Source organism: Salmo salar, chromosome 26 (genome assembly GCF_965601325.2).
Source record: "Salmo salar chromosome 26, fSalSal1, whole genome shotgun sequence".
Taxonomy (NCBI): Eukaryota; Metazoa; Chordata; class Actinopteri; order Salmoniformes; family Salmonidae; genus Salmo; species Salmo salar.
Window position 1 is genome coordinate 48,213,353 of NC_138316.1, and position 23,979 is coordinate 48,237,331.

At 31.0% G+C, this 23,979-nt stretch overlaps 1 protein-coding gene across 3 annotated transcripts in view; it reads left to right on the forward strand.

Moving 5' to 3' along the window:
* Positions 1–23,979, forward strand: part of LOC106587766 (C-myc promoter-binding protein) — a 223,466-nt gene that overhangs the window by 87,144 nt on the left and 112,343 nt on the right. The window lies entirely within an intron of this gene.

Below are 23,979 nucleotides of genomic sequence, written 5' to 3' on the forward strand. Positions count from 1 at the left end.
GAATAGGATACATGTCATATTAAACAGCATATAAACACTCTGAATAGACTACATGTCATATTAAACACCATATAAACACTCTGAATAGGATACATGTCATATTAAACAGCATATAAACACTCTGAATAGACTACATGTCATATTAAACACCATATAAACACTCTGAATAGGATACATGTCATATTAAACAGCATATAAACACTCTGAATAGGATACATGTCATATTAAACAGTATATAAACACTCTGAATAGGCTACATGTCATATTAAACAGCATATAAACACTCTGAATAGGATACATGTCATATTAAACAGTATATAAACACTCTGAATAGGCTACATGTCATATTAAACACCATATAAACACTCTGAATAGGATACATGTCATATTAAACACCATATAAACACTCTGAATAGGATACATGTCATATTAAACACCATATAAACACTCTGAATAGGCTACATGTCATATTAAACACCATATAAACACTCTGAATAGGATACATGTCATATTAAACACCATATAAACACTCTGAATAGGATACATGTCATATTAAACAGTATATAAACACTCTGAATAGGATACATGTCATATTAAACAGTATATAAACACTCTGAATAGGATACATGTCATATTAAACAGTATATAAACACTCTGAATAGGCTACATGTCATATTAAACACCATATAAACACTCTGAATAGGATACATGTCATATTAAACAGTATATAAACACTCTGAATAGGATACATGTCATATTAAACACCATATAAACACTCTGAATAGGATACATGTCATATTAAACACCATATAAACACTCTGAATAGGATACATGTCATATTAAACAGTATATAAACACTCTGAATAGGATACATGTCATATTAAACACCATATAAACACTCTGAATAGGATACATGTCATATTAAACAGTATATAAACACTCTGAATAGGTTACATGTCATATTAAAAGGTATATAAACACTCTGAATAGGATACATGTCATATTAAACAGTATATATACACTCTGAATAGGTTACATGTCATATTAAACAGCATATAAACACTCTGAATAGGATACATGTCATATTAAACAGCATATAAACACTGACTAGGATACATGTCATATTAAACAGTATATAAACACTCTGAATAGGATACATGTCATATTAAACTGTATATAAACACTCTGAATAGGATACATGTCATATTAAACAGCATATAAACATCTGAATAGGATACATGTCATATTAAACACCATATAAACACTCTGAATAGGATACATGTCATATTAAACAGCATATAAACACTCTGAATAGGATACATGTCATATTAAACACCATATAAACACTCTGAATAGGATACATGTCATATTAAACAGTATATAAACACTCTGAATAGGCTACATGTCATATTAAACACCATATAAACACTCTGAATAGGCTACATGTCATATTAAACACCATATAAACACTCTGAATAAGATACATGTCATATTAAACAGCATATAAACACTCTGAATAGGATACATGTCATATTAAACAGTATATAAACACTCTGAATAGGCTACATGTCATATTAAACAGCATATAAACACTCTGAATAGGATACATGTCATATTAAACAGTATATAAACACTCTGAATAGGCTACATGTCATATTAAACACCATATAAACACTCTGAATAGGATACATGTCATATTAAACACCATATAAACACTCTGAATAGGATACATGTCATATTAAACACCATATAAACACTCTGAATAGGCTACATGTCATATTAAACACCATATAAACACTCTGAATAGGATACATGTCATATTAAACACCATATAAACACTCTGAATAGGATACATGTCATATTAAACACCATATAAACACTCTGAATAGGATACATGTCATATTAAACAGTATATAAACACTCTGAATAGGATACATGTCATATTAAACAGTATATAAACACTCTGAATAGGATACATGTCATATTAAACAGTATATAAACACTCTGAATAGGCTACATGTCATATTAAACACCATATAAACACTCTGAATAGGATACATGTCATATTAAACAGTATATAAACACTCTGAATAGGATACATGTCATATTAAACACCATATAAACACTCTGAATAGGATACATGTCATATTAAACACCATATAAACACTCTGAATAGGATACATGTCATATTAAACAGTATATAAACACTCTGAATAGGATACATGTCATATTAAACACCATATAAACACTCTGAATAGGATACATGTCATATTAAACAGTATATAAACACTCTGAATAGGTTACATGTCATATTAAAAGGTATATAAACACTCTGAATAGGATACATGTCATATTAAACAGTATATATACACTCTGAATAGGTTACATGTCATATTAAACAGCATATAAACACTCTGAATAGGATACATGTCATATTAAACAGCATATAAACACTGACTAGGATACATGTCATATTAAACAGTATATAAACACTCTGAATAGGATACATGTCATATTAAACTGTATATAAACACTCTGAATAGGATACATGTCATATTAAACAGCATATAAACATCTGAATAGGATACATGTCATATTAAACACCATATAAACACTCTGAATAGGATACATGTCATATTAAACAGCATATAAACACTCTGAATAGGATACATGTCATATTAAACACCATATAAACACTCTGAATAGGATACATGTCATATTAAACAGTATATAAACACTCTGAATAGGCTACATGTCATATTAAACACCATATAAACACTCTGAATAGGCTACATGTCATATTAAACACCATATAAACACTCTGAATAAGATACATGTCATATTAAACAGCATATAAACACTCTGAATAGGATACATGTCATATTAAACAGTATATAAACACTCTGAATAGGCTACATGTCATATTAAACAGTATATAAACACTCTGAATAGGATACATGTCATATTAAACAACATATAAACACTGACTAGGATACATGTCATATTAAACAGTATATAAACACTCTGAATAGGCTACATGTCATATTAAACACCATATAAACACTCTGAATAGGATACATGTCATATTAAACAGCATATAAACACTCTGAATAGGATACATGTCATATTAAACAGTATATAAACACTCTGAATAGGCTACATGTCATATTAAACAGCATATAAACACTCTGAATAGGATACATGTCATATTAAACAGCATATAAACACTCTGAATAGACTACATGTCATATTAAACACCATATAAACACTCTGAATAGGATACATGTCATATTAAACAGCATATAAACACTCTGAATAGACTACATGTCATATTAAACACCATATAAACACTCTGAATAGGATACATGTCATATTAAACTGTATATAAACACTCTGAATAGACTACATGTCATATTAAACAGCATATAAACACTCTGAATAGGATACATGTCATATTAAACAGCATATAAACACTCTGAATAGGATACATGTCATATTAAACAGCATATAAACACTCTGAATAGGATACAAGTCATATTAAACACCATATAAACACTATGAATAGGCTACATGTCATATTAAACAGTATATAAACACTCTGAATAGGATACATGTCATATTAAACAGTATATAAACACTCTGAATAGGATACATGTCATATTAAACACCATATAAACACTATGAATAGGCTACATGTCATATTAAACACCATATAAACACTCTGAATAGGATACATGTCATATTAAACAACATATAAACACTCTGAATAGGATACATGTCATATTAAACACCATATAAACACTCTGAATAGGATACATGTCATATTAAACAGTATATAAACACTCTGAATAGGCTACATGTCATATTAAACAGTATATAAACACTCTGAATAGGCTACATGTCATATTAAACACCATATAAACACTCTGAATAGGATACATGTCATATTAAACAGCATATAAACACTCTGAATAGGATACATGTCATATTAAACAGTATATAAACACTCTGAATAGGCTACATGTCATATTAAACAGCATATAAACACTCTGAATAGGATACATGTCATATTAAACAGCATATAAACACTCTGAATAGACTACATGTCATATTAAACACCATATAAACACTCTGAATAGGATACATGTCATATTAAACAGTATATAAACACTCTGAATAGGCTACATGTCATATTAAACAGCATATAAACACTCTGAATAGACTACATGTCATATTAAACACCATATAAACACTCTGAATAGGATACATGTCATATTAAACAGCATATAAACACTCTGAATAGGATACATGTCATATTAAACAGTATATAAACACTCTGAATAGGCTACATGTCATATTAAACAGCATATAAACACTCTGAATAGGATACATGTCATATTAAACAGTATATAAACACTCTGAATAGGCTACATGTCATATTAAACACCATATAAACACTCTGAATAGGATACATGTCATATTAAACACCATATAAACACTCTGAATAGGATACATGTCATATTAAACACCATATAAACACTCTGAATAGGCTACATGTCATATTAAACACCATATAAACACTCTGAATAGGATACATGTCATATTAAACACCATATAAACACTCTGAATAGGATACATGTCATATTAAACACCATATAAACACTCTGAATAGGATACATGTCATATTAAACAGTATATAAACACTCTGAATAGGATACATGTCATATTAAACAGTATATAAACACTCTGAATAGGATACATGTCATATTAAACAGTATATAAACACTCTGAATAGGCTACATGTCATATTAAACACCATATAAACACTCTGAATAGGATACATGTCATATTAAACAGTATATAAACACTCTGAATAGGATACATGTCATATTAAACACCATATAAACACTCTGAATAGGATACATGTCATATTAAACACCATATAAACACTCTGAATAGGATACATGTCATATTAAACAGTATATAAACACTCTGAATAGGATACATGTCATATTAAACACCATATAAACACTCTGAATAGGATACATGTCATATTAAACAGTATATAAACACTCTGAATAGGTTACATGTCATATTAAAAGGTATATAAACACTCTGAATAGGATACATGTCATATTAAACAGTATATATACACTCTGAATAGGTTACATGTCATATTAAACAGCATATAAACACTCTGAATAGGATACATGTCATATTAAACAGCATATAAACACTGACTAGGATACATGTCATATTAAACAGTATATAAACACTCTGAATAGGATACATGTCATATTAAACTGTATATAAACACTCTGAATAGGATACATGTCATATTAAACAGCATATAAACATCTGAATAGGATACATGTCATATTAAACACCATATAAACACTCTGAATAGGATACATGTCATATTAAACAGCATATAAACACTCTGAATAGGATACATGTCATATTAAACACCATATAAACACTCTGAATAGGATACATGTCATATTAAACAGTATATAAACACTCTGAATAGGCTACATGTCATATTAAACACCATATAAACACTCTGAATAGGCTACATGTCATATTAAACACCATATAAACACTCTGAATAAGATACATGTCATATTAAACAGCATATAAACACTCTGAATAGGATACATGTCATATTAAACAGTATATAAACACTCTGAATAGGCTACATGTCATATTAAACAGTATATAAACACTCTGAATAGGATACATGTCATATTAAACAACATATAAACACTGACTAGGATACATGTCATATTAAACAGTATATAAACACTCTGAATAGGCTACATGTCATATTAAACACCATATAAACACTCTGAATAGGATACATGTCATATTAAACAGCATATAAACACTCTGAATAGGATACATGTCATATTAAACAGTATATAAACACTCTGAATAGGCTACATGTCATATTAAACAGCATATAAACACTCTGAATAGGATACATGTCATATTAAACAGCATATAAACACTCTGAATAGACTACATGTCATATTAAACACCATATAAACACTCTGAATAGGATACATGTCATATTAAACAGCATATAAACACTCTGAATAGACTACATGTCATATTAAACACCATATAAACACTCTGAATAGGATACATGTCATATTAAACTGTATATAAACACTCTGAATAGACTACATGTCATATTAAACAGCATATAAACACTCTGAATAGGATACATGTCATATTAAACAGCATATAAACACTCTGAATAGGATACATGTCATATTAAACACCATATAAACACTCTGAATAGGATACAAGTCATATTAAACACCATATAAACACTATGAATAGGCTACATGTCATATTAAACAGTATATAAACACTCTGAATAGGATACATGTCATATTAAACAGTATATAAACACTCTGAATAGGATACATGTCATATTAAACACCATATAAACACTATGAATAGGCTACATGTCATATTAAACACCATATAAACACTCTGAATAGGATACATGTCATATTAAACAACATATAAACACTCTGAATAGGATACATGTCATATTAAACACCATATAAACACTCTGAATAGGATACATGTCATATTAAACAGTATATAAACACTCTGAATAGGCTACATGTCATATTAAACAGTATATAAACACTCTGAATAGGCTACATGTCATATTAAACACCATATAAACACTCTGAATAGGATACATGTCATATTAAACAGCATATAAACACTCTGAATAGGATACATGTCATATTAAACAGTATATAAACACTCTGAATAGGCTACATGTCATATTAAACAGCATATAAACACTCTGAATAGGATACATGTCATATTAAACAGCATATAAACACTCTGAATAGACTACATGTCATATTAAACACCATATAAACACTCTGAATAGGATACATGTCATATTAAACAGCATATAAACACTCTGAATAGACTACATGTCATATTAAACACCATATAAACACTCTGAATAGGATACATGTCATATTAAACTGTATATAAACACTCTGAATAGACTACATGTCATATTAAACAGCATATAAACACTCTGAATAGGATACATGTCATATTAAACAGCATATAAACACTCTGAATAGGATACATGTCATATTAAACACCATATAAACACTCTGAATAGGATACAAGTCATATTAAACACCATATAAACACTATGAATAGGCTACATGTCATATTAAACAGTATATAAACACTCTGAATAGGATACATGTCATATTAAACAGTATATAAACACTCTGAATAGGATACATGTCATATTAAACACCATATAAACACTATGAATAGGCTACATGTCATATTAAACACCATATAAACACTCTGAATAGGATACATGTCATATTAAACAACATATAAACACTCTGAATAGGATACATGTCATATTAAACACCATATAAACACTCTGAATAGGATACATGTCATATTAAACAGTATATAAACACTCTGAATAGGCTACATGTCATATTAAACAGTATATAAACACTCTGAATAGGCTACATGTCATATTAAACACCATATAAACACTCTGAATAGGATACATGTCATATTAAACAGCATATAAACACTCTGAATAGGATACATGTCATATTAAACAGTATATAAACACTCTGAATAGGCTACATGTCATATTAAACAGCATATAAACACTCTGAATAGGATACATGTCATATTAAACAGCATATAAACACTCTGAATAGGCTACATGTCATATTAAACACCATATAAACACTCTGAATAGGATACATGTCATATTAAACAGCATATAAACACTCTGAATAGGCTACATGTCATATTAAACACCATATAAACACTCTGAATAGGATACATGTCATATTAAACTGTATATAAACACTCTGAATAGGACTACATGTCATATTAAACAGCATATAAACACTCTGAATAGGATACATGTCATATTAAACAGCATATAAACACTCTGAATAGGATACATGTCATATTAAACACCATATAAACACTCTGAATAGGATACATGTCATATTAAACACCATATAAACACTCTGAATAGGCTACATGTCATATTAAACAGTATATAAACACTCTGAATAGGATACATGTCATATTAAACAACATATAAACACTCTGAATAGGATACATGTCATATTAAACACCATATAAACACTCTGAATAGGATACATGTCATATTAAACAGTATATAAACACTCTGAATAGGCTACATGTCATATTAAACAGTATATAAACACTCTGAATAGGCTACATGTCATATTAAACACCATATAAACACTCTGAATAGGATACATGTCATATTAAACAGCATATAAACACTCTGAATAGGATACATGTCATATTAAACAGTATATAAACACTCTGAATAGGCTACATGTCATATTAAACAGCATATAAACACTCTGAATAGGATACATGTCATATTAAACAGTATATAAACACTCTGAATAGGCTACATGTCATATTAAACACCATATAAACACTCTGAATAGGATACATGTCATATTAAACACCATATAAACACTCTGAATAGGATACATGTCATATTAAACACCATATAAACACTCTGAATAGGCTACATGTCATATTAAACACCATATAAACACTCTGAATAGGATACATGTCATATTAAACACCATATAAACACTCTGAATAGGCTACATGTCATATTAAACAGCATATAAACACTCTGAATAGGATACATGTCATATTAAACAGCATATAAACACTCTGAATAGGCTACATGTCATATTAAACACCATATAAACACTCTGAATAGGACTACATGTCATATTAAACAGTATATAAACACTCTGAATAGGATACATGTCATATTAAACAGCATATAAACACTCTGAATAGGATACATGTCATATTAAACAGTATATAAACACTCTGAATAGGATACATGTCATATTAAACAGTATATAAACACTCTGAATAGGCTACATGTCATATTAAACACCATATAAACACTCTGAATAGGCTACATGTCATATTAAACAGTATATAAACACTCTGAATAGGATACATGTCATATTAAACAACATATAAACACTGACTAGGATACATGTCATATTAAACAGTATATAAACACTCTGAATAGGATACATGTCATATTAAACACCATATAAACACTCTGAATAGGATACATGTCATATTAAACAGCATATAAACACTCTGAATAGACTACATGTCATATTAAACACCATATAAACACTCTGAATAGGATACATGTCATATTAAACAGTATATAAACACTCTGAATAGGATACATGTCATATTAAACAGCATATAAACACTCTGAATAGGATACATGTCATATTAAACACCATATAAACACTCTGAATAGGATACAAGTCATATTAAACACCATATAAACACTATGAATAGGCTACATGTCATATTAAACAGTATATAAACACTCTGAATAGGATACATGTCATATTAAACAACATATAAACACTCTGAATAGGATACATGTCATATTAAACACCATATAAACACTCTGAATAGGATACATGTCATATTAAACAGTATATAAACACTCTGAATAGGCTACATGTCATATTAAACAGTATATAAACACTCTGAATAGGCTACATGTCATATTAAACACCATATAAACACTCTGAATAGGATACATGTCATATTAAACACCATATAAACACTCTGAATAGGATACATGTCATATTAAACAGCATATAAACACTCTGAATAGGATACATGTCATATTAAACACCATATAAACACTCTGAATAGGATACATGTCATATTAAACAGCATATAAACACTCTGAATAGACTACATGTCATATTAAACACCATATAAACACTCTGAATAGGATACATGTCATATTAAACAGCATATAAACACTCTGAATAGGATACATGTCATATTAAACAGCATATAAACACTCTGAATAGGATACATGTCATATTAAACACCATATAAACACTCTGAATAGGATACAAGTCATATTAAACACCATATAAACACTATGAATAGGCTACATGTCATATTAAACAGTATATAAACACTCTGAATAGGATACATGTCATATTAAACAACATATAAACACTCTGAATAGGATACATGTCATATTAAACACCATATAAACACTCTGAATAGGATACATGTCATATTAAACAGTATATAAACACTCTGAATAGGCTACATGTCATATTAAACAGTATATAAACACTCTGAATAGGCTACATGTCATATTAAACACCATATAAACACTCTGAATAGGATACATGTCATATTAAACAGCATATAAACACTCTGAATAGGATACATGTCATATTAAACAGTATATAAACACTCTGAATAGGCTACATGTCATATTAAACACCATATAAACACTCTGAATAGGATACATGTCATATTAAACAGCATATAAACACTCTGAATAGGCTACATGTCATATTAAACAGCATATAAACACTCTGAATAGGATACATGTCATATTAAACAGCATATAAACACTCTGAATAGGATACATGTCATATTAAACACCATATAAACACTCTGAATAGACTACATGTCATATTAAACACCATATAAACACTCTGAATAGGATACATGTCATATTAAACAGCATATAAACACTCTGAATAGGATACATGTCATATTAAACAGCATATAAACACTCTGAATAGGATACATGTCATATTAAACAGTATATAAACACTCTGAATAGGCTACATGTCATATTAAACACCATATAAACACTCTGAATAGGCTACATGTCATATTAAACAGTATATAAACACTCTGAATAGGATACATGTCATATTAAACACCATATAAACACTCTGAATAGGATACAAGTCATATTAAACACCATATAAACACTATGAATAGGCTACATGTCATATTAAACAGTATATAAACACTCTGAATAGGATACATGTCATATTAAACAACATATAAACACTCTGAATAGGATACATGTCATATTAAACACCATATAAACACTCTGAATAGGATACATGTCATATTAAACAGTATATAAACACTCTGAATAGGCTACATGTCATATTAAACAGTATATAAACACTCTGAATAGGCTACATGTCATATTAAACACCATATAAACACTCTGAATAGGATACATGTCATATTAAACAGCATATAAACACTCTGAATAGGATACATGTCATATTAAACAGTATATAAACACTCTGAATAGGCTACATGTCATATTAAACAGCATATAAACACTCTGAATAGGATACATGTCATATTAAACAGCATATAAACACTCTGAATAGACTACATGTCATATTAAACACCATATAAACACTCTGAATAGGATACATGTCATATTAAACAGCATATAAACACTCTGAATAGACTACATGTCATATTAAACACCATATAAACACTCTGAATAGGATACATGTCATATTAAACTGTATATAAACACTCTGAATAGACTACATGTCATATTAAACAGCATATAAACACTCTGAATAGGATACATGTCATATTAAACAGCATATAAACACTCTGAATAGGATACATGTCATATTAAACACCATATAAACACTCTGAATAGGATACAAGTCATATTAAACACCATATAAACACTATGAATAGGCTACATGTCATATTAAACAGTATATAAACACTCTGAATAGGATACATGTCATATTAAACAACATATAAACACTCTGAATAGGATACATGTCATATTAAACACCATATAAACACTCTGAATAGGATACATGTCATATTAAACAGTATATAAACACTCTGAATAGGCTACATGTCATATTAAACAGTATATAAACACTCTGAATAGGCTACATGTCATATTAAACACCATATAAACACTCTGAATAGGATACATGTCATATTAAACAGCATATAAACACTCTGAATAGGATACATGTCATATTAAACAGTATATAAACACTCTGAATAGGCTACATGTCATATTAAACAGCATATAAACACTCTGAATAGGATACATGTCATATTAAACAGCATATAAACACTCTGAATAGACTACATGTCATATTAAACACCATATAAACACTCTGAATAGGATACATGTCATATTAAACAGCATATAAACACTCTGAATAGACTACATGTCATATTAAACACCATATAAACACTCTGAATAGGATACATGTCATATTAAACTGTATATAAACACTCTGAATAGACTACATGTCATATTAAACAGCATATAAACACTCTGAATAGGATACATGTCATATTAAACAGCATATAAACACTCTGAATAGGATACATGTCATATTAAACACCATATAAACACTCTGAATAGGATACAAGTCATATTAAACACCATATAAACACTATGAATAGGCTACATGTCATATTAAACAGTATATAAACACTCTGAATAGGATACATGTCATATTAAACAACATATAAACACTCTGAATAGGATACATGTCATATTAAACACCATATAAACACTCTGAATAGGATACATGTCATATTAAACAGTATATAAACACTCTGAATAGGCTACATGTCATATTAAACAGTATATAAACACTCTGAATAGGCTACATGTCATATTAAACACCATATAAACACTCTGAATAGGATACATGTCATATTAAACAGCATATAAACACTCTGAATAGGATACATGTCATATTAAACAGTATATAAACACTCTGAATAGGCTACATGTCATATTAAACAGCATATAAACACTCTGAATAGGATACATGTCATATTAAACAGTATATAAACACTCTGAATAGGCTACATGTCATATTAAACACCATATAAACACTCTGAATAGGATACATGTCATATTAAACACCATATAAACACTCTGAATAGGATACATGTCATATTAAACACCATATAAACACTCTGAATAGGCTACATGTCATATTAAACACCATATAAACACTCTGAATAGGATACATGTCATATTAAACACCATATAAACACTCTGAATAGGCTACATGTCATATTAAACAGCATATAAACACTCTGAATAGGATACATGTCATATTAAACAGCATATAAACACTCTGAATAGGCTACATGTCATATTAAACACCATATAAACACTCTGCATAGACTACATGTCATATTAAACAGTATATAAACACTCTGAATAGGATACATGTCATATTAAACAGCATATAAACACTCTGAATAGGATACATGTCATATTAAACAGTATATAAACACTCTGAATAGGATACATGTCATATTAAACAGTATATAAACACTCTGAATAGGCTACATGTCATATTAAACACCATATAAACACTCTGAATAGGCTACATGTCATATTAAACAGTATATAAACACTCTGAATAGGATACATGTCATATTAAACAACATATAAACACTGACTAGGATACATGTCATATTAAACAGTATATAAACACTCTGAATAGGATACATGTCATATTAAACACCATATAAACACTCTGAATAGGATACATGTCATATTAAACAGCATATAAACACTCTGAATAGACTACATGTCATATTAAACACCATATAAACACTCTGAATAGGATACATGTCATATTAAACTGTATATAAACACTCTGAATAGACTACATGTCATATTAAACAGCATATAAACACTCTGAATAGGATACATGTCATATTAAACAGCATATAAACACTCTGAATAGGATACATGTCATATTAAACACCATATAAACACTCTGAATAGGATACAAGTCATATTAAACACCATATAAACACTATGAATAGGCTACATGTCATATTAAACAGTATATAAACACTCTGAATAGGATACATGTCATATTAAACAACATATAAACACTCTGAATAGGATACATGTCATATTAAACACCATATAAACACTCTGAATAGGATACATGTCATATTAAACAGTATATAAACACTCTGAATAGGCTACATATCATATTAAACAGTATATAAACACTCTGAATAGGCTACATGTCATATTAAACACCATATAAACACTCTGAATAGGATACATGTCATATTAAACAGCATATAAACACTCTGAATAGGATACATGTCATATTAAACAGTATATAAACACTCTGAATAGGCTACATGTCATATTAAACAGCATATAAACACTCTGAATAGGATACATGTCATATTAAACAGCATATAAACACTCTGAATAGACTACATGTCATATTAAACACCATATAAACACTCTGAATAGGATACATGTCATATTAAACAGCATATAAACACTCTGAATAGACTACATGTCATATTAAACACCATATAAACACTCTGAATAGGATACATGTCATATTAAACTGTATATAAACACTCTGAATAGACTACATGTCATATTAAACAGCATATAAACACTCTGAATAGGATACATGTCATATTAAACAGCATATAAACACTCTGAATAGGATACATGTCATATTAAACACCATATAAACACTCTGAATAGGATACAAGTCATATTAAACACCATATAAACACTATGAATAGGCTACATGTCATATTAAACAGTATATAAACACTCTGAATAGGATACATGTCATATTAAACAACATATAAACACTCTGAATAGGATACATGTCATATTAAACACCATATAAACACTCTGAATAGGATACATGTCATATTAAACAGTATATAAACACTCTGAATAGGCTACATGTCATATTAAACAGTATATAAACACTCTGAATAGGCTACATGTCATATTAAACACCATATAAACACTCTGAATAGGATACATGTCATATTAAACAGCATATAAACACTCTGAATAGGATACATGTCATATTAAACAGTATATAAACACTCTGAATAGGCTACATGTCATATTAAACAGCATATAAACACTCTGAATAGGATACATGTCATATTAAACAGCATATAAACACTCTGAATAGACTACATGTCATATTAAACACCATATAAACACTCTGAATAGTATACATGTCATATTAAACAGCATATAAACACTCTGAATAGACTACATGTCATATTAAACACCATATAAACACTCTGAATAGGATACATGTCATATTAAACTGTATATAAACACTCTGAATAGACTACATGTCATATTAAACAGCATATAAACACTCTGAATAGGATACATGTCATATTAAACAGCATATAAACACTCTGAATAGGATACATGTCATATTAAACACCATATAAACACTCTGAATAGGATACAAGTCATATTAAACACCATATAAACACTATGAATAGGCTACATGTCATATTAAACAGTATATAAACACTCTGAATAGGATACATGTCATATTAAACAACATATAAACACTCTGAATAGGATACATGTCATATTAAACACCATATAAACACTCTGAATAGGATACATGTCATATTAAACAGTATATAAACACTCTGAATAGGCTACATGTCATATTAAACAGTATATAAACACTCTGAATAGGCTACATGTCATATTAAACACCATATAAACACTCTGAATAGGATACATGTCATATTAAACAGCATATAAACACTCTGAATAGGATACATGTCATATTAAACAGTATATAAACACTCTGAATAGGCTACATGTCATATTAAACAGCATATAAACACTCTGAATAGGATACATGTCATATTAAACAGTATACAAACACTCTGAATAGGCTACATGTCATATTAAACACCATATAAACACTCTGAATAGGATACATGTCATATTAAACACCATATAAACACTCTGAATAGGATACATGTCATATTAAACACCATATAAACACTCTGAATAGGCTACATGTCATATTAAACACCATATAAACACTCTGAATAGGATACATGTCATATTAAACACCATATAAACACTCTGAATAGGATACATGTCATATTAAACACCATATAAACACTCTGAATAGGATACATGTCATATTAAACAGTATATAAACACTCTGAATAGGATACATGTCATATTAAACAGTATATAAACACTCTGAATAGGATACATGTCATATTAAACAGTATATAAACACTCTGAATAGGCTACATGTCATATTAAACACCATATAAACACTCTGAATAGGATACATGTCATATTAAACAGTATATAAACACTCTGAATAGGATACATGTCATATTAAACACCATATAAACACTCTGAATAGGATACATGTCATATTAAACACCATATAAACACTCTGAATAGGATACATGTCATATTAAACAGTATATAAACACTCTGAATAGGATACATGTCATATTAAACACCATATAAACACTCTGAATAGGATACATGTCATATTAAACAGTATATAAACACTCTGAATAGGTTACATGTCATATTAAAAGGTATATAAACACTCTGAATAGGATACATGTCATATTAAACAGTATATATACACTCTGAATAGGTTACATGTCATATTAAACAGCATATAAACACTCTGAATAGGATACATGTCATATTAAACAGCATATAAACACTGACTAGGATACATGTCATATTAAACAGTATATAAACACTCTGAATAGGATACATGTCATATTAAACTGTATATAAACACTCTGAATAGGATACATGTCATATTAAACAGCATATAAACATCTGAATAGGATACATGTCATATTAAACACCATATAAACACTCTGAATAGGATACATGTCATATTAAACAGCATATAAACACTCTGAATAGGATACATGTCATATTAAACACCATATAAACACTCTGAATAGGATACATGTCATATTAAACAGTATATAAACACTCTGAATAGGCTACATGTCATATTAAACACCATATAAACACTCTGAATAGGCTACATGTCATATTAAACACCATATAAACACTCTGAATAAGATACATGTCATATTAAACAGCATATAAACACTCTGAATAGGATACATGTCATATTAAACAGTATATAAACACTCTGAATAGGCTACATGTCATATTAAACAGTATATAAACACTCTGAATAGGATACATGTCATATTAAACAACATATAAACACTGACTAGGATACATGTCATATTAAACAGTATATAAACACTCTGAATAGGCTACATGTCATATTAAACACCATATAAACACTCTGAATAGGATACATGTCATATTAAACAGCATATAAACACTCTGAATAGGATACATGTCATATTAAACAGTATATAAACACTCTGAATAGGCTACATGTCATATTAAACAGCATATAAACACTCTGAATAGGATACATGTCATATTAAACAGCATATAAACACTCTGAATAGACTACATGTCATATTAAACACCATATAAACACTCTGAATAGGATACATGTCATATTAAACAGCATATAAACACTCTGAATAGACTACATGTCATATTAAACACCATATAAACACTCTGAATAGGATACATGTCATATTAAACTGTATATAAACACTCTGAATAGACTACATGTCATATTAAACAGCATATAAACACTCTGAATAGGATACATGTCATATTAAACAGCATATAAACACTCTGAATAGGATACATGTCATATTAAACACCATATAAACACTCTGAATAGGATACAAGTCATATTAAACAGCATATAAACACTCTGAATAGACTACATGTCGTATTAAACACCATATAAACACTCTGAATAGGATACAAGTCATATTAAACACCATATAAACACTATGAATAGGCTACATGTCATATTAAACAGTATATAAACACTCTGAATAGGATACATGTCATATTAAACACCATATAAACACTCTGAATAGGCTACATGTCATATTAAACACCATATAAACACTCTGAATAGGATACATGTCATATTAAACACCATATAAACACTCTGAATAGGATACATGTCATATTAAACACCATATAAACACTCTGAATAGGATACATGTCATATTAAACAGTATATAAACACTCTGAATAGGATACATGTCATATTAAACAGTATATAAACACTCTGAATAGGATACATGTCATATTAAACAGTATATAAACACTCTGAATAGGCTACATGTCATATTAAACACCATATAAACACTCTGAATAGGATACATGTCATATTAAACAGTATATAAACACTCTGAATAGGATACATGTCATATTAAACACCATATAAACACTCTGAATAGGATACATGTCATATTAAACACCATATAAACACTCTGAATAGGATACATGTCATATTAAACAGTATATAAACACTCTGAATAGGATACATGTCATATTAAACACCATATAAACACTCTGAATAGGATACATGTCATATTAAACAGTATATAAACACTCTGAATAGGTTACATGTCATATTAAAAGGTATATAAACACTCTGAATAGGATACATGTCATATTAAACAGTATATATACACTCTGAATAGGTTACATGTCATATTAAACAGCATATAAACACTCTGAATAGGATACATGTCATATTAAACAGCATATAAACACTGACTAGGATACATGTCATATTAAACAGTATATAAACACTCTGAATAGGATACATGTCATATTAAACTGTATATAAACACTCTGAATAGGATACATGTCATATTAAACAGCATATAAACATCTGAATAGGATACATGTCATATTAAACACCATATAAACACTCTGAATAGGATACATGTCATATTAAACACCATATAAACACTCTGAATAGGATACATGTCATATTAAACACCATATAAACACTCTGAATAGGCTACATGTCATATTAAACACCATATAAACACTCTGAATAGGATACATGTCATATTAAACACCATATAAACACTCTGAATAGGATACATGTCATATTAAACACCATATAAACACTCTGAATAGGATACATGTCATATTAAACAGTATATAAACACTCTGAATAGGATACATGTCATATTAAACAGTATATAAACACTCTGAATAGGATACATGTCATATTAAACAGTATATAAACACTCTGAATAGGCTACATGTCATATTAAACACCATATAAACACTCTGAATAGGATACATGTCATATTAAACAGTATATAAACACTCTGAATAGGATACATGTCATATTAAACACCATATAAACACTCTGAATAGGATACATGTCATATTAAACACCATATAAACACTCTGAATAGGATACATGTCATATTAAACAGTATATAAACACTCTGAATAGGATACATGTCATATTAAACACCATATAAACACTCTGAATAGGATACATGTCATATTAAACAGTATATAAACACTCTGAATAGGTTACATGTCATATTAAAAGGTATATAAACACTCTGAATAGGATACATGTCATATTAAACAGTATATATACACTCTGAATAGGTTACATGTCATATTAAACAGCATATAAACACTCTGAATAGGATACATGTCATATTAAACAGCATATAAACACTGACTAGGATACATGTCATATTAAACAGTATATAAACACTCTGAATAGGATACATGTCATATTAAACTGTATATAAACACTCTGAATAGGATACATGTCATATTAAACAGCATATAAACATCTGAATAGGATACATGTCATATTAAACACCATATAAACACTCTGAATAGGATACATGTCATATTAAACACCATATAAACACTCTGAATAGGATACATGTCATATTAAACAGTATATAAACACTCTGAATAGGTTACATGTCATATTAAACAGTATATAAACACTCTGAATAGGATACATGTCATATTAAACAGTATATAAACACTCTGAATAGGATACATGTCATATTAAACAACATATAAACACTCTGAATAGGATACATGTCATATTAAACAGTATATAAACACTCTGAATAGGCTACATGTTAAACAACATATAAACACTCTGAATAGGATACATGTCATATTAAACAGCATATAAACACTCTGAATAGGATACATGTCATATTAAACACCATATAAACACTCTGAATAGGATACATGTCATATTAAACAGTATATAAACACTCTGAATAGGCTACATGTCATATTAAACACCATATAAACACTCTGAATAGGCTACATGTCATATTAAACACCATATAAACACTCTGAATAAGATACATGTCATATTAAACAGCATATAAACACTCTGAATAGGATACATGTCATATTAAACAGTATATAAACACTCTGAATAGGCTACATGTCATATTAAACAGTATATAAACACTCTGAATAGGATACATGTCATATTAAACAACATATAAACACTGACTAGGATACATGTCATATTAAACAGTATATAAACACTCTGAATAGGCTACATGTCATATTAAACACCATATAAACACTCTGAATAGGATACATGTCATATTAAACAGCATATAAACACTCTGAATAGGATACATGTCATATTAAACAGTATATAAACACTCTGAATAGGCTACATGTCATATTAAACAGCATATAAACACTCTGAATAGGATACATGTCATATTAAACAGCATATAAACACTCTGAATAGACTACATGTCATATTAAACACCATATAAACACTCTGAATAGGATACATGTCATATTAAACAGCATATAAACACTCTGAATAGACTACATGTCATATTAAACACCATATAAACACTCTGAATAGGATACATGTCATATTAAACTGTATATAAACACTCTGAATAGACTACATGTCATATTAAACAGCATATAAACACTCTGAATAGGATACATGTCATATTAAACAGCATATAAACACTCTGAATAGGATACATGTCATATTAAACACCATATAAACACTCTGAATAGGATACAAGTCATATTAAACACCATATAAACACTATGAATAGGCTACATGTCATATTAAACAGTATATAAACACTCTGAATAGGATACATGTCATATTAAACAACATATAAACACTCTGAATAGGATACATGTCATATTAAACACCATATAAACACTCTGAATAGGATACATGTCATATTAAACAGTATATAAACACTCTGAATAGGCTACATGTCATATTAAACAGTATATAAACACTCTGAATAGGCTACATGTCATATTAAACACCATATAAACACTCTGAATAGGATACATGTCATATTAAACAGCATATAAACACTCTGAATAGGATACATGTCATATTAAACAGTATATAAACACTCTGAATAGGCTACATGTCATATTAAACAGCATATAAACACTCTGAATAGGATACATGTCATATTAAACAGTATATAAACACTCTGAATAGGCTACATGTCATATTAAACACCATATAAACACTCTGAATAGGATACATGTCATATTAAACACCATATAAACACTCTGAATAGGATACATGTCATATTAAACACCATATAAACACTCTGAATAGGCTACATGTCATATTAAACACCATATAAACACTCTGAATAGGATACATGTCATATTAAACACCATATAAACACTCTGAATAGGATACATGTCATATTAAACAGTATATAAACACTCTGAATAGGATACATGTCATATTAAACAGTATATAAACACTCTGAATAGGATACATGTCATATTAAACACCATATAAACACTGACTAGGATACATGTCATATTAAACAGTATGTAAACACTTTAAATAGGTCAGGATCCAGACAGGGAGTCTAAATAAATGATTTTGGCTATATTATTTAAATTATTTCAAGGCTATAGCTTATGAACATTACAGCGCTCAGCATTTAAACAACATTTTGTTGTATTAAATCATTAAATCATTATAAATTGCACAAATAGGCTATGACTTTGCTGCACTGTGGGAACTAGAAACACAAGCATTTCACTACACCTGCAATAGCATCTGCTAAACACATGTATGTGGCCAATAAAATGTGATTTGATTTGACTTACGAGAATTAAATACACATTTAATGAAATTCCTTTATTAGGTTCAGTCTACAGTGCCTTTGAAGAATTCACTTTTAGAAACACATGTTTGGCCAGAGTCTGTGGCTTCAGGCTCATGAGATGGTGTCTGGAGAGCAGGCCAGCAGGGGTGGAAATCCTCTCCTCACTGGCAGAGCCGCTGGGGATGATAAACATCCTCCAGGCCACTCTTACCAGGCTGGGCAGGGATGATAAACATCCTCCGGGCCACTCTTACCAGGCTGGGCAGGGATGATAAACATCCTCCGGGCCACTCTTGCCAGGCTGGGCAGGGATGATAAACATCCTCCGGGCCACTCTTACCAGGCTGGGCAGGGATGATAAACATCCTCCGGGCCACTCTTACCAGGCTGGGCAGGGATGATAAACATCCTCCGGGCCACTCTTACCAGGCTGGGCAGGGATGATAAACATCCTCCGGGCCACTCTTACCAGGCAGGGATGATAAACATCCTCCGGGCCACTCTTGCCAGGCTGGGCAGGGATGATAAACATCCTCCGGGCCGCTCTTACCAGGCTGGGCAGGGATGATAAACATCCTCCGGGCCGCTCTTACCAGGCTGGGCAGGGATGATAAACATCCTCCGGGCCGCTCTTACCAGGCAGGGATGATAAACATCCTCCGGGCCACTCTTGCCAGGCTGGGCAGGGATGATAAACATCCTCCGGGCCGCTCTTACCATGCAGGGATGATAAACATCCTCCGGGCCACTCTTGCCAGGCTGGGCAGGGATGATAAACATCCTCCGGGCCACTCTTACCAGGCTGGGCAGGGATGATAAACATCCTCCGGGCCACTCTTACCAGGCTGGACAGGGATGATAAACATCCTCCGGGCCACTCTTGCCAGGCTGGGCAGGGATGATAAACATCCTCCGGGCCACTCTTACCAGGCTGGGCAGGGATGATAAACATCCTCCGGGCCACTCTTACCAGGCTGGGCAGGGATGATAAACATCCTCCGGGCCACTCTTACCAGGCTGGACAGGGATGATAAACATCCTCCGGGCCACTCTTACCAGGCTGGACAGGGATGATAAACATCCTCCGGGCCACTCTTACCAGGCTGGGCAGGGATGATAAACATCCTCCGGGCCGCTCTTACCAGGCTGGGCAGGGATGATAAACATCCTCCGGGCCACTCTTGCCAGGCTGGGCAGGGATGATAAACATCCTCCGGGCCACTCTTACCAGGCTGGGCAGGGATGATAAACATCCTCCGGGCCGCTCTTACCAGGCTGGGCAGGAATGATAAACATCCTCCGGGCCGCTCTTACCAGGCTGGGCAGGGATGATAAACATCCTCCGGGCCACTCTTACCAGGCTGGGCAGGGATGATAAACATCCTCCGGGCCACTCTTACCAGGCTGGGCAGGGATGATAAACATCCTCCGGGCCACTCTTACCAGGCTGGGCAGGGATGATAAACATCCTCCGGGCCACTCTTACCAGGCTGGGCAGGGATGATAAACATCCTCCGGGCCACTCTTGCCAGGCTGGGCAGGGATGATAAACATCCTCCGGGCCACTCTTACCAGGCTGGGCAGGGATGATAAACATCCTCCGGGCCACTCTTGCCAGGCTGGGCAGGGATGATAAACATCCTCCGGGCCACTCTTGCCATGCTGGGCAGGGATGCTGAGTTGTTTTTAAAAAAAATTATAGGTAGGCCTAAAGGTTTTCAGGCAAAATAACCCAATCAAACCGGAAAGCTCCCTGAAAGAGGTAATATGCCAGGCCTATTGGGCCAAAATCAGTTATGGCCTATTGTATAGATAAGAGAACAAAAATGAAAGAAACTTTTAAGAGATCTGAATTTTTTGTTCATAAATGCTTTGCTACAATGACACACTTAGTTATCTACCTACCTCATTCCTTTCTGTTAGCATGTGCACACAGTACACCATCATGCTTTCAGGATAGGTGTCTTTTCAGATTCCACGTGATTCTTTAGTTGTGGACACTACATCACCACACTCCCTCTCTTGCTCTTGGTTCCTTCTCATCTTTGTAAGTCACCTTGATTTAACACCTGTGTGTTTTATCAGTTTCTTTATGAAAATATTTAGTGAACTCCATGACAGTAGCTAAAGCAAGGGGCTATAGCAGCACACAAGTAGACGATACAGATGCATGCTGGG